This window comes from Ursus arctos, chromosome X, assembly GCF_023065955.2.
Source record: "Ursus arctos isolate Adak ecotype North America chromosome X, UrsArc2.0, whole genome shotgun sequence".
Taxonomy (NCBI): domain Eukaryota; kingdom Metazoa; phylum Chordata; class Mammalia; order Carnivora; family Ursidae; genus Ursus; species Ursus arctos.
Window position 1 is genome coordinate 65,937,343 of NC_079873.1, and position 14,304 is coordinate 65,951,646.

A 14,304-nucleotide genomic window follows, 5' to 3' on the forward strand; every position below is an offset into this window, starting at 1 on the left:
CAAACAGGGTTGCCTGAGTATCGGGCGGCAGGCCCCTCCCCCAGAACACAGAAGGCAGGCTGAAAAATCAAGAAGCCCACAACCGGAGGCGCCTAGGTGGCGCAGTCATTGAGCGCCTGTCTCCGGCTTAGGGCGTGATCCCGGCGTTCCTGAAAGGAGTCCCTCATCGGGCTCCTCCGCTGGGAGCCTGCGTCTTCCTCTCTCACTCCCCTGCTTCTGTTCCGTTCTTGCTGACTGTCTGTCTCCCTCTCTCAGATAAGTAAATAAATAAAATCTTTAAAGAAGAAGCCCACATCTCTAAGATCCCTATAAAACAAGGGGCACGGCCTGGGACCCAGTCAATAATTTTGGGCTCTGGACAACCCCGCAACCTCCCCTCATTAAAATGACAAGAAGGAGAAGCCCCCCCCCAGCAAAGAAAAGACAGTGAGTCAGTGGCCTCTGCCACAGAAGTAACGGATATGGATGTAACCAAATTATCAGAAATGGAATTCAGAGTAACAATGGTCAAGATAATGAGTAGACTTGAAAAAAGTATTCAGGAAAATATTACTGAGAATATAGAATCCCTAAGGGCGGAAATGAGAGCGAATTTGACAGAAATTAAAAATTCTATGAGCCAAATGCAGGCAAAACTAGAGGCTCTGACGGCCAGGGTCACGGAAGCGGAGGAAAGGGTTAGTGAATTGGAGGATGGGTTAATAGAGGAAAAAATGAAAATAGAAGATGGTCTTAAAAAAATCCACGCCCACGAATGTTGGCTACGGGAGATTACTGACTCAACGAAACGATCCAATGTTAGAATCATCGGCATCCCCGAGGGGGTGGAGAAAAACAGAGGTCTAGAAGAGATATTTGAACAAATTGTAGCTGAAAACTTCCCTAATCTAGCAAGGGAAACAAATATTCGTGTCCAAGAGGCAGAGAGGACCCCTCCCAAGCTCAACCATGACAGACCTACACCACGTCACGTCATAGTGCAATTCGCAAATATGAGATCCAAAGATACAGTATTGAAAGCGGCCAGGGCAAAGAAATTTCTCACGTACCAAGGCAAAGACATCAGAATTACGTCAGACCTGTCTACACAGACCTGGAATGAGAGAAAGGGTTGGGGGAGCATTTTTAAAGCTCTTTCAGAGAAAAACATGCAGCCAAGGATCCTTTATCCAGCAAGGCTGTCATTCAGAATTGATGGAGAAATAAAGACATTTCAGAATCGACAGTCACTAGCCAATTTCGTAACCACGAAACCAGCCCTACAGGAGGTATTACGGGGGGTTCTATAAGTGTAAAAAGGCCCCAAGAGTGATACAAAACAGAAAGTCACAGCCAATACAAACAAAGACTTTACTGGCAACATGGCAGAATTAAAAGCATATCTCTCAGTACTCAGCCTTAACATTAATGGTTTAAATTCTTGCTTTAAACGGCACAGGGTTGCAGATTGGATAAAAAGAAATGACCCATCCATTTGCTGTCTACAAGAGACTCATTTCGAAACCAAAGATGCATTCAGACTGAGAGTAAGGGGATGGAGTACCATCTTTCACGCAAATGGACCTCAAAAGAAAGCTGGGGTAGCAATTCTCATATCAGATAAATTGGATTTTAAAATACAGACTATAGTTAGAGATGCAGAAGGGCACTATATTATTCTTAAAGGAAGTATTCAACAAGTGGATATGACAATTATAAATATATATGCCCCCAACAGGGGAACAGCAAGATACACAAGCCAACTCTTAACCAGAATAAAGAGACATATAAATAAAAATACATTAATAGTAGGGGACCTCAACACTCCACTCTCAGAAATAGACAGAACACCCTGGCAAAAACTAAGTAAAGAATCAAAGGCTTTGAATGCCATACTCGATGAGTTGGACCTCTTAGATATATATAGAACACTACACCCCAGAACCAAAGAATACTCATTCTATTCTAATGCCCATGGAACATTTTCAAAAATAGACCATGTTCTGGGACACAAAACAGGTCTCAGCCGATACCAAAAGATTGAAATTATCCCCTGCATTTTCTCAGACCACAACGCTCTGAAATTGGAACTCAACCACAAGGAAAAATTTGGAAGAAACTCAAACACTTGGAGACTAAGAACCATCCTGCTCAGGAATGACTCGATAAACCAGGAAATCAAAAATCAAATTAAACAATTTATGAAGACCAATGAGAATGAAAATACAACAGTCCAAAACATATGGGATACTGCAAAGGCAGTCCTGAGGGGGAAATACATAGCCATCCAAGCCTCACTCAAAAGAATAGAAAAATCTAAAATGCAGTTTTTATATTCTCACCTCAAGAAGCTGGAACAGCAACAGAGGGACAGGCCTAATCCACGCACGAGGAAGCAGTTGATCAAAATTAGAGCTGAAAACAATCAAGCAGAAACCAGAAGTACAGTAGAGCAGATCAACAGAACTAGAAGCTGGTTCTTGGAGAGAATCAATAAAATTGACAGACCACTGGCAAGACTTATCCAAAAGAAAAGAGAAAGGACCCAGATTATTAAAATTATGAATGAAAAAGGAGAGGTCACGATGAACACCATTGAAATTGGAAGGATTATTAGAAATTTTTATCAACAGCTATATGCCAAAAACTAAGCAATCTGGAAGAGATGGAATCCTTCCTGGAAACCTATAAACTACCAAGATTGAAAAAGGAAGAAATTGATTTCTTAAACAGGCCAATTAATTATGAAGAAATTGAGTCAGTGATAAACAACCTACCAAATAACAATACTCCAGGCCCGGACGGTTTTCCTGGGGAATTCTACCAAACATTCAAAGAAGAAATAATACCTATTCTCCTAAAGCTATTTCAAAAAATAGAAACAGAAGGAAAGCTACCAAACTCATTCTAGGAGGCCAATATTACCTTGATCCCCAAACCAGGCAAAGACCCCCTCAAAAAGGAGAATTACAGACCGATTTCCCTAATGAATATGGACGCCAAAATCCTCAACAAGATACTTGCTAATAGAATCCAACAGTTCATTAAAAGGATTATCCACCACGATCAAGTGGGATTCATACCTGGGATGCAAGCGTGGTTCAATATTCGCAAATCAATCAGCGTGATACATCATATCAACAAGAAAAGACTCAAGAACCATATGATCCTCTCAATCGATGCCGAAAAAGCATTTGACAAAATACAGCATTCTTTCCTGATTAAAACCCTTCAGAGTGTAGGAATAGAAGGTACATTTCTCAATCTCATAAAAGCCATCTATGAAAAGCCTACTGCAAATATTATTCTCAATGGGGAAAAGCTGGAAGCCTTTCCCTTAAGATCAGGAACACGACAAGGATGCCCACTCTCGCCACTATTATTCAACATAGTACTAGAAGTCCTTGCAACAGCAATCAGACAACAAAAAGGGATCAAAGGTATTCAAATCGGCAAAGAAGAAGTCAAAATGTCTCTCTTCGCAGATGACATGATACTCTATATGGAAAACCCAAAAGAAGCCACTCCCAAACTATTAGAAGTTATAGAGCAAATCAGTAACGTGGCGGGATACAAAATCAATGCTCAGAAATCAGTTGCATTTCTGTACACGAATAACGAGAACGAAGAAAGAGAAATTAGGGAATCCATCCCATTTACAATAGCACCAAAAACCATACGTTACCTTGGAATTAACTTAACCAGAGACGTAAAGGACCTTTATTCTAGAAACTATAAATCACTCTTGAAAGACATTGAGGAAGACATAAAAAGATGGAAAGATATTCCATGCTCATGGATCGGAAGAATTAACATAGTTAAAATGTCCATGCTACCCAGAGCAATCTACACTTTCAATGCTATCCCGATCAAAATACCGAGGACATTTTCAAAGAACTGGAACAAATAGTCCTTAAATTTGTATGGAACCAGAAAAGGCCCCGAATCTCCAAGGAACTGTTGAAAAGGAAAAACAAAGCTGGGGGCATCACAATGCTGGATTTCGAGCTGTACTACAAAGCTGTGATCACAAAGACAGCATGGTACTGGCACAAAAACAGACACATAGACCAATGGAACAGAATAGAGAGCCCAGAAATGGACCCTCAGCTCTTTGGGCAACTAATATTTGATAAAGCAGGAAAAAACATCCGGTGGGAAAAAGACAGTCTCTTCAATAAATGGTGCTGGGAAAATTGGACAGCTACATGCAAAAGAATGAAACTTGAACACTCTCTCACACCATACACAAAAATAAACTCCAAATGGATGAAATACCTCGATGTGAGACAGGAATCCATCAAAATTCTAGAGGAGAACATAGGCAGCAACCTCTATGACATCGGCCAAAGCAACCTTTTTCATGATACATCCCCAAAGGCAAGAGAAACAAAAGATAAAATGAATTTATGGGACTTCATCAAGATTAAAAGTTTCTGCACAGCCAAGGAAACAGTCAGAAAAACTAAGAGGCAGCCCACGGAATGGGAGAATATATTTGCAAATGACACTACAGATAAAGGACTGGTATCCAAGATCTACAAAGAACTTCTCAAACTCAATACACGAGAAACAAATAAACAAATCAAAAAATGGGCAGAAGATATGAACAGACACTTTTCCAATGAAGACATACAAATGGCTAACAGACACATGAAAAAATGTTCAAAATCATTAGCCATCAAGGAAATTCAAATCAAAACCACACTGAGATACCACCTTACGCCAGCTAGAATGGCAAAAATTGACAAGGCAAGAAACAACAATTGCTGGAGAGGATGTGGAGAAAGGGGATCCCTCCTACATTGTTGGTGGGAATGCAAGTTGGTACAGCCACTCTGGAAAACCGTGTGGAGGTTCCTTAAAAAGTTAAAAATTGAGCTACCCTATGATCCAGCCATTGCACTACTGGGTGTTTACCCCAAAGATACAGACGTAGTGAAGAGAAGGGCCATATGCACCCCAATGTTCATAGCAGCAATGTCCACAATAGCTAAATCGTGGAAGGAGCCGAGATGCCCTGCAACAGATGACTGGATTAAGAAGTTGTTGTCCATATATACAATGGAATATTATTCAGCAATCAGAAAAATGAGTTCTCAACATTTGCTACAACATGGACGGCACTGGAGGAGATAATGCTTAGTGAAATAAGTCAAGCAGAGAAAGACAACTATCATATCATTTCTCTCATCTATGGAACATAAGAACTAGAATGATCAGTAGGGGAAGAAAGGGATAAAGAAAGGGGGGGTAATCAGAAGGGGGAATGAAACATGAGAGACTATGGACTATGAGAAACAAACTGAGGGCTACAGAGGGGAGGGGGGTGGGGGAATGGGATAGACCAGTGATGGGTAGTAAGGAGGGCACATATTGCATGGTGCACTGGGTGTTATACACAACTAATGAATCATCGAGCCTTACATCGAAAACCGGGGATGTACTCTATGGTGACTAACATAATATAATAAAAAATCATTATTTACAAATGAAAAAAAAAACATTAATGAAATATTAGCAAACAAAATTCAGTTATACATTAAAAGGATCATATATCATGATCAAGCGGGTATAGTCAAGGATTCAAGGATGGTTCAACATCAACAAATCAATGTGATGCACCACATGAACAAAGTAAAAAATAAAATTCATATAATTATCTCAATAAATGTAGTCAAAGTATTTGACAAAATTCAACATCCATTTATGATTAAAACTCTCAACAAAATATGTATAGATGAAACATATTTCAACATAATAAAGACTATGTATGACAAGCCCATAAAAACATTATACTCAATGATGAAATTCTGAAACCTATTCTCTAAGATCAGGAAGAAGATAAGGATGCCCACTCTCCCCACTTTTATTTAACATAATTTTGGAAGTCCTAGCAGAGCAATTATGCAAGACAGAAATAAAAGCCTTCTGAATTGTGAAGGAAGAAATAAAACTCAGTATTTGCAGATGGCATGATATTATATATAGAAAAAAAAAACCCTAAAGACTCCACCAAAATTTGTTAGAACTAACAAATTAAGTAAAGTTGAAGGATGCATAATCAATTAACAAAAAATCAGTTGTGTTTCTATATACTAACAGTAAGCTATCACAAAGAGAGTTTAAGAAAACAATCTCATTAGTAGTTACATCAAAAATGGTAACATAGTTAGGAATAAATTTAACCAAGAAGGTGAAACATCTTTACACAGAAAACTATAAGACATTGATGAAAAAAAATGAAGATACAAATAAATGAAAAGATATTTCATGCTCATGGGTTAAAATAAATAATATTCTTAAAATGTCCATACCACACAAAGCCATCTTTAGATTCAAATTTGCTATGAAAATCCAATGGTATTATTCACAGAAATAGAATAAACAATCCCAAAATGTGTGCAGAAGCACAAAAGACCCTGAATAATAAAAGTAATCTAGAGAAAGAAGAACAAAACTGGAGGCATCAAGCTCCCTGATTTTAAACAATATTACAAATCTATAGTAATAAGAACAGTATGACACTGGCATAAAAACAGACACATAGATTTAATAGAATGCCCAGAAATAAACCCACATATATATGTCCAATCAATTTAAAATAAAGGAACAAAGGAGCAAAGAAAATACAAGGGGGGAAGACCAGTGTCTTAATAAACTGAACAGCCACATGCAAAAGAATAAAATAGGGTCACTCTTAAAACATACACAAAAATTAACTCAAAATGGATGAAAGGCTTGAATGTAAGGCCTGAAACCACAAACTTTCTAAAAGAAAACAGGTGGTAAGCCCTTTGACCTCAGTCTTGGTGATGCTGTTTTGGATTTGACACCAAAAGTGAAGGCCACAAAAGCAAAAATCAACAACTGGGACTACATCAAACTAAAAACTTCTATATAGCAATGGAAACAATCAGAAAAAGGAAAAGACAACTTACCAAATGGGAGAAAGTATTTGCAAATCTTATATTAAAACTCATCAGCAAAACAAACAAACAAACAATCCAATTAAATAATGGATGGAAGATCTGAACAGGCATTCTTCCAAAGAAGACATACAGACAGCCAACAGGTACATGAAAAAAATGCTCAAAATTACTATTTACATTGAAAGTATAAATCAGAAACATAATGAGATATCATCTCACACCTGTTAACAATGTCTATTATTGAAGGCAAGTGATAACAATGGTAGGCAAGGATATGGAGAAAAGGGAATACTTGAACACTATTGGTGGGAATGCTAATTGGTGCCACTCTGGACAACAGTATGAAATTTCCTCAAAAATTTAAGAATAAAACTACCATATGGTCCAGCAATTCCATTTCTGAATTGTATCCAAAGTAAAAGAAGTTACTAACTCAAAAAGATATCTGCACCCTCATGTTAATTGCAGCATTATTACAATAGCTGAAGTATATATATATATATATATATATATATATATATATATATATATATATATATATATGAACCTGAGAGGAGAGAAAGCCTAATATCGAGATGTAGGAAGACTTTGAACTCACCTCACCCAGGGAAACACCAAATCTACTCCTACATATGGAGGAATTCCTCCTGAAGAAGAACCAGTGGCTGACTGAACAGCTTGTGCACAACAAAAGATAGAGGGGCCACATAGAGAATGGCAGGAGAGAAAGAGACATGGTTACCATGGGAACCCTAACCCAGGGCTGCAAATTGCAGCTTGCAGCATGGGAAGGGATAGTATTGAGGGACTGGGAGCAAATTCCTTGACACCGGAGCATAGAGAAAAAGCCATGGTTCAAAAGGGCAACTACTATTTAAAGGAAATAAACCCTCTACAAAATGGCAGGGGTCCTGTGGGAATGCTCACTGGGATTGGAGGGGTGGCAAAACTATTGTTCATGTTTCCCCTCCACCATGATAGTGCAGGCTGGAGCAAGATATAGATACCCTAGCCAGTCTGCTTCTTCACTGAACCCAGAGCCCCTAAGCCATACCAGGCCTAACAAAACTGGGACACATAAGAAAGAGCAGTGGTTTAAAGGAACAACTAAAATATGAAGGAACTAGTCCTAGAGCATCCTCCAAATATCAGAGGAGCTGCTGGAATGTTCTCCAGATCAGAGAGGCTGGAAAACACCATTATTTATATTCCTTTCTACCTTGATAGCACATAGAGGAGCAGGGAATGGGTGTCTGAGCCATGTAGCTGCCACAGTGAATCTTAGACCCACAGCTCATGTCATCCCCAACAATCCACTCAAGGTGACCCCCCCCACCTGCACCTCTGTGAGCTTTGTCCATCCAACCAAGGCTGTCGTATTGTGGTGCATACCAGGACACGGCCAGACAAACCCACTATATCTCCATCCATCTCATCAAGGTGACACAACACAAAAACCTCAGGACACCCTAGACTTGAATGTACTTTTTCTTTTTTACTTTTTTTTTTTACATAAAAGTTCTTCGTTTATTAAGTCTCCCTTGAAAAATCTATATAAATCACAACATACAGTCACTGCAGAATTTTTACTCCTTCTGTTGTCCAATCTCCTGCTCACTTTTTGCCAGCACCAACATTGGCTTTTGCAGTCCCCCTGAATTTCTTCATTCTGTCTTTGAATTCCTTTCACTATTTTCTTGAGGTATTTTTCTTCTCATAGGGGCCATGTCTTGCAAGTCTATGTTTGGATTCAGTTTTCTTTGCATAATCTAAGGAATTATAGATCATGCCAAAGACAGTTGTCTTGCCACCACCAAAATGGGTTTTGAATCCAAGTACAAAGATGACATGTGGTCTGGTCTTGTACATTTTGGCTAGTTTTCCCCAAATTTCTGTCTTAGGTACTGTTGTCTTTTCGGGTGAAGAACATCAATGATCATTTTTTTCCACTGAAGTAGTGGGTTGGTCATGAACTTGCTGGTCCGGATAGTTACTGTGTTGTTTATGATGGTGGCTGAGCTTCAAGCAGCCAATAAGAAAAAGAGTTGCAAACACTTTAGCTCTAGATGATCCACAAGGGCACCCAATGTGTGGAACACCACAGGACATCCTAACTCACACCTACTGCAGCTCCAGCTATGATGCCAAGGCATCCCCTGTATAGATCCCTGAGATTCCTGGCTCACACCATCTTCACATGCAGGCATCCCAGTAGGGTGCTTCCTGTACAGAGCACATTGGGACCACCTGCCTTATGACTGCTTCAACTCCTGCCCTCCCACCAGTGATGCCCCTAAACAGAGTGCATAGGGAGCCCCTGGCTTATGCCCACTTCTGCTCCAGCCATCCCACAATAGTGTCCTCTGTACAAAGTGCCCTGGGTACAATTAGACCATTCCTGCTTCAATTCAGGCTGTCCCACCAAAATGACACCTGCAAAGGGGGTCCCAGAACCACTATGGCTGAAGGCTGCTTTGGTTTCAGTCATTTCACAAGAGTGACCCTTGTGTGAAGGAACCTGGGACCCCCTGGTCTGTGCCTGTTTTAACGTCAGCTATTCCACCAGGGGATCCCTGGTGAAGACTGCTGTGGTACACCTACCTAACACCCACTAAAGATACAGCCAGCCAAAGCCACCAGGCATATTCAGGCTACACAGGGGGCTACAGAGGGGCCATTACACCATAAGACCATCCCTTCAAAGCTAGGAGAAATAGCTCTTTGACCTAATTCATAGAAACAAATACAGAAACTCAACCAAAACGAGGACATGAGGAATATGTTCCAAACAAATGACCAAGAGAAAACATCAGAAACATAACTAAATAAAATGGAGATAAGCAATGTATTTGATAAATAGTTGAAAGTAATGGTAGTAAAGATAGTCACCAGACTTGAGAGAGGAGTGGATGAGCTCAGTGAGAACTACGACAAAGAGGTAGAAAATATATTAAAAAAGAATAAATAAACTGACAAAACAAACTCCACAACAAAAGGGAAAGAAGAAGTCACATCAAAGAAATTAAGAAATTCACAGACATGTTTTAGGGGAGAAACAAACTGCAAGTGTTGCAGAGGGGAGAGAGCCTTGGTCACAGAGAAGGTTGTGAGAGAGGAGAGCATATAGGGGAATGCACAAGGAGAATATTTCCCTAAGCCATTGGCTTGGAAAACAAGTGGAGCTGATTTAATGATTTATGCAAGCATCAGAGCTTAAAGCCTGGAGTTTTAAAGGGCAGTGGGCTTGGCTGGGATAGAGCCCTGAGAGCACTGCCTTGCTCCTGGAAAGAAGGTAGGCAAAGAACCTAAGGGAAGACTGCATGAAAACAGTTATTTGAAGACTGCCTGAGGCACACTGGGGGTGGGGAGGCTTATCCCCTCTTGTTGGAGCATATCCTTGAGAAGCAGCACTCATGGAGACCCCTCTCTGGGGGCAAAGGAACTGACCAGCAAAATTTCCCTCCATTTCCCCTCAGTATAAACAAAAAGCCACCTGCAGAAAGCAAATTAGTAAAGACACTGGCTGCCTAACTTACTTATACCAAGTCCCACACCCCTCTGCTCTGATAGGACTTCCCTTCTCAGTCAAGCTTGCCTCAGTCCCAGCCCAGTGAGCTCCTCCCCCAGAAGAGCAGAACAAACCCCTGCCCATACAACTCCCAACCACAGAGTTTGGCAGGGCTTCAATTCTAGTGGAAATATTATCAGGTCCAATTTTACAAACAGACCACAGCACACCTAGTTAAAACTCACCACATTCTGGCCAAGGCCCAAACACTGCCCACTGAAGGCAAGGAAGGGCTCTGCAGAAGACTATCCTGAAGGATAGAGCAGAAAAACACAACAGCAAAATGTACACATTATACACCTGAGACACTCCATGAAGCACCAGGCCCTGGACACTACATGAACTGTTTTTTTCATAAAGTCATTACTTTCTGGAGCAGGACATAACCGGCTTATCTAATACAGAGAAGAAGGAACAGATCTAGGAGAAAATTCCAAGACAGAGGAATTGCTCCCAAATAAAACACAAAAAGATGACCACAACCAGAGATGTAAGTGAAAAGATATAAGTAACATGTCTGATGGAGAATTTAAAGCAACAATCATAAGGATACTCACTGGGCTTGAGAAAAGAATGGAATCTATATCCATCTAGATACAGAAGGCACAGAGAAATTTGCCATTCAAAAAAAAAAAAAAAGGTAGGCCACCACCAAAACACATTGTAATTAAATTTGAAGATATAGTGATTAAAAAAAACACACTTAAAAACAGCAAGAAAAAAGAAGTCTCTAACATACTAGGGAAGACCCATAAAGTTAGGTGGAGATTTCTCAGCAGAAACTTGGCAAGCCAGGGGTGCCTGGAGTTCATGACCACTAAGACAGCACTGCAAACAATATAAAAGGGGACTATTTGAGTAGAAAGGAAATACCAAAAGTAACAAAGACAAGAAAGGAACAGAGAAAATCTCCAGAAACAACAGAACAAGTAATAAGCAGCACTAAATACACATCTATCAATAATTACTCTGGAGATAAATTGATTAAATGCTCCAATCAAAAGACAAAGGATGTCAGAATGGATCAGAAAACAAGAGTCATCTCTATGTTGCCTAAAGAGAATCATTTTAGACCTAAAGACACCTGTGGATTCAAAATGAGAGGATGGAGAAATATCTATCATGCAAATGGATATCAAAAGAAAGCTGGAGTAGAATTTAAACCAAGCTAGACTTTAAACCAAAGACAGTAACAAGAGATGAAGAAGGGCACTATATCATAATAAAAGGGAACTAAAGGATGATCTAACAATTATTAGTATTTATGCCCTCAACATGGGAGCATCTAAATATGTGAAACAATAACAAACATAAAGGAACTTGCTGATAATAATACAATAATAGTAAGAGACTTTAACACTCCACTTGCATTGATGGATAGATCATCTAAACAGAAAATCAACATGGAAACAATGGCTTTGAATGACACACTGGACCAAATGGACTTATCAGATATATTCAGAACATTCCATCCTAAAACAGAATATATATTCTTTTCAAGTGCAGATGGAGCATTCTCTATAACAGACCACATATTAGTTCACAAAGCAGGCCTCAACAAATACAAAATCTGAGATCATACCATGTATCTTTTCTGACAAGAATGCTATGAAAGTAGAAGTCATCCATAGGAATAAAATTGGAAAGATCACAAATACATGTATGTTAAAACACATGCTACTAAGCAGTAAATGGGTCAACCAGGAAATCAAAGAAGAAATTAAAAACATATATGGAAATAAATGAAAATAAAAACACAACAGTCCAAAATCTTTGGGATGCAGCAAAAATGCTAATGATAGAAATTGAAGAGGACATAAAGAAATGGAAAGACACTCCATATTCATGGATAGGAAGAACCAATATTGTTAAAATGTTTATACTACCCAAAACAATCTACCCATTTAAAGCAATCCCTATCAAAATACCAATTTTTCACAGAGGTAGAAAAAACAATCCCAAAATTTGTATAGAACCACAGCAGACCCCGGATAACCAAAGCAACCTTGAATAAGAAAAACAAAGCAGAAGGCATCAAAATTCTGGACTTCAAGTTATATTACAAAGCTGAGGTGATCAAAACAGTATGGTAATGACACAAAATAGACATGTAGATCAATGGATCAGAATTTTAAAAAAAGAAATTAATCTACAAATATATGTTCAATTAATCTTTGATAAAGCAGAAAGAATATCCAATTGGGAAAAGACATTCTCCTCAACAACTGTGGTTGGGAAACTGGACAGCAAAATGCAAAAGAATGAAACTGGGCCATTTTCTTACACTATACACCAAAATAAATTCAAAATGTATTAAAGACCTAAAATGAGAAATCAACCCATTAAAATCCTCAAGCACACAGGTAGTAACCTCTTTGACATCAGCCTTAGAAATTTCTTACTAGATTTGTCTCCTGAGGCTAAGGAAAGAATAGCAAAAAAACAAATTATTTGGACTTCAAAATAAAAAGCTTCTGCACAGTGAGGGAAACAATCAACAAAACTAAAAGGCAGCTTAGAGAATGGGAGAAGATAGTTGCAAATGACATACCTGATAAAGGGTTAGTATCCAAAATCTATCAAGAACTTATAAAACTCAACACCCATAAAATGAATATTCCAATTAAAAATAGGCAGAAGATTTTTCCAAAGAGGACATACAGATGACTAATAGGCACATGTAAAGATGTTCATGATCACTCATCATCTGGGAAGTGCACATCAAAACTCAATGAGCTATCACCTCACACCTCTCAGAGTGGGTGAAATCAACAATACAGGAAACAACAGATGTTGGTGAGGATGCAGAGAGAAGGGAACACTCTTGTGCTGTTGGTAGGAATGCAAACTGGCGCAACCACTCTGGAAAACAGTATGGAGGTTCCTCAAAAAGTTAAAAATGTGCATACCTGATGATCCAGGATTTCCATTACTATGTATTTACCCCCAAAATACAAAATACTAATTCAAAGGGATACATACACCCCAATATTTACAGCAACATTATCTACAACAGCCAGACTATGAAAACAGCCCCATGTGTCCATCAACTGATGAATGGATAAAGAAGATGTGATATATTTTATATATATAATGTCAATCCCTTCTGTAACTACTCTGATCAACATTCACAATGCCAGGAAACATTTTGACAAGCTGGAGAGAGTAGATGGTCCCAAGCACAGCCTCCTGATGCACTGAATATTGCCAAATGCTCTTTCTGAAATGGCTGAATTGCCTTTCCCCCCCTGCATCATTTTTTTTAAATATTCATAATGTCCTCTGCTTAAAAGTGGGCTTTGAAATGTGTGCTCCTTACTACTTCCATCTCTTTCTTCCCTCTCCCTTTTTTTCAAACATTGGACACTATATACTCAGCTACCCAGTAGAGCTTCAAGACGGCCTTTCTGAAAAGTTGGTACGGTGTAACACTAAAGTATGTGGGGTGTGTGTGTGTGTGTGTGTGTGTGTGTGTGTGTGTGTGTGTTCTGATGACCTTGTTATAATACATATACAGATTAAAGCCTTTACAGTATCTTCCTGTATTCCTTATAAGATTGCAAAGATGGAATGTTACTATTTTATCAGCAAGGTATTAAAATGCATTTATAAATCCTTATTGGCTTCAATCATGAAGAAACATTTTCTGTTAGCAATTTGAAATAAAAGAATATTATGAGAAAAAAAAGAATATTATACTAAGTAAAATATGTCAGTCAGGGAAAGACAAATACCATAATACCATATGATTTCACACATATGTGGAGTTTTAGCACAAAATAAATGATCATAGTGTAAAAAAGAGACAGATTAAGAAAGAGACTC

The 14,304-nt window shown here is 38.8% G+C and overlaps 1 pseudogene; it reads right to left on the minus strand.

Annotated features, from left to right (window-relative positions):
* Positions 1-8,525: 8,525 nt before the first annotated feature.
* LOC130541985 (40S ribosomal protein S24-like) lies at positions 8,526-13,409 on the minus strand (annotated as a pseudogene).
* Between the last annotated feature and the right edge of the window lie 895 nt (positions 13,410-14,304).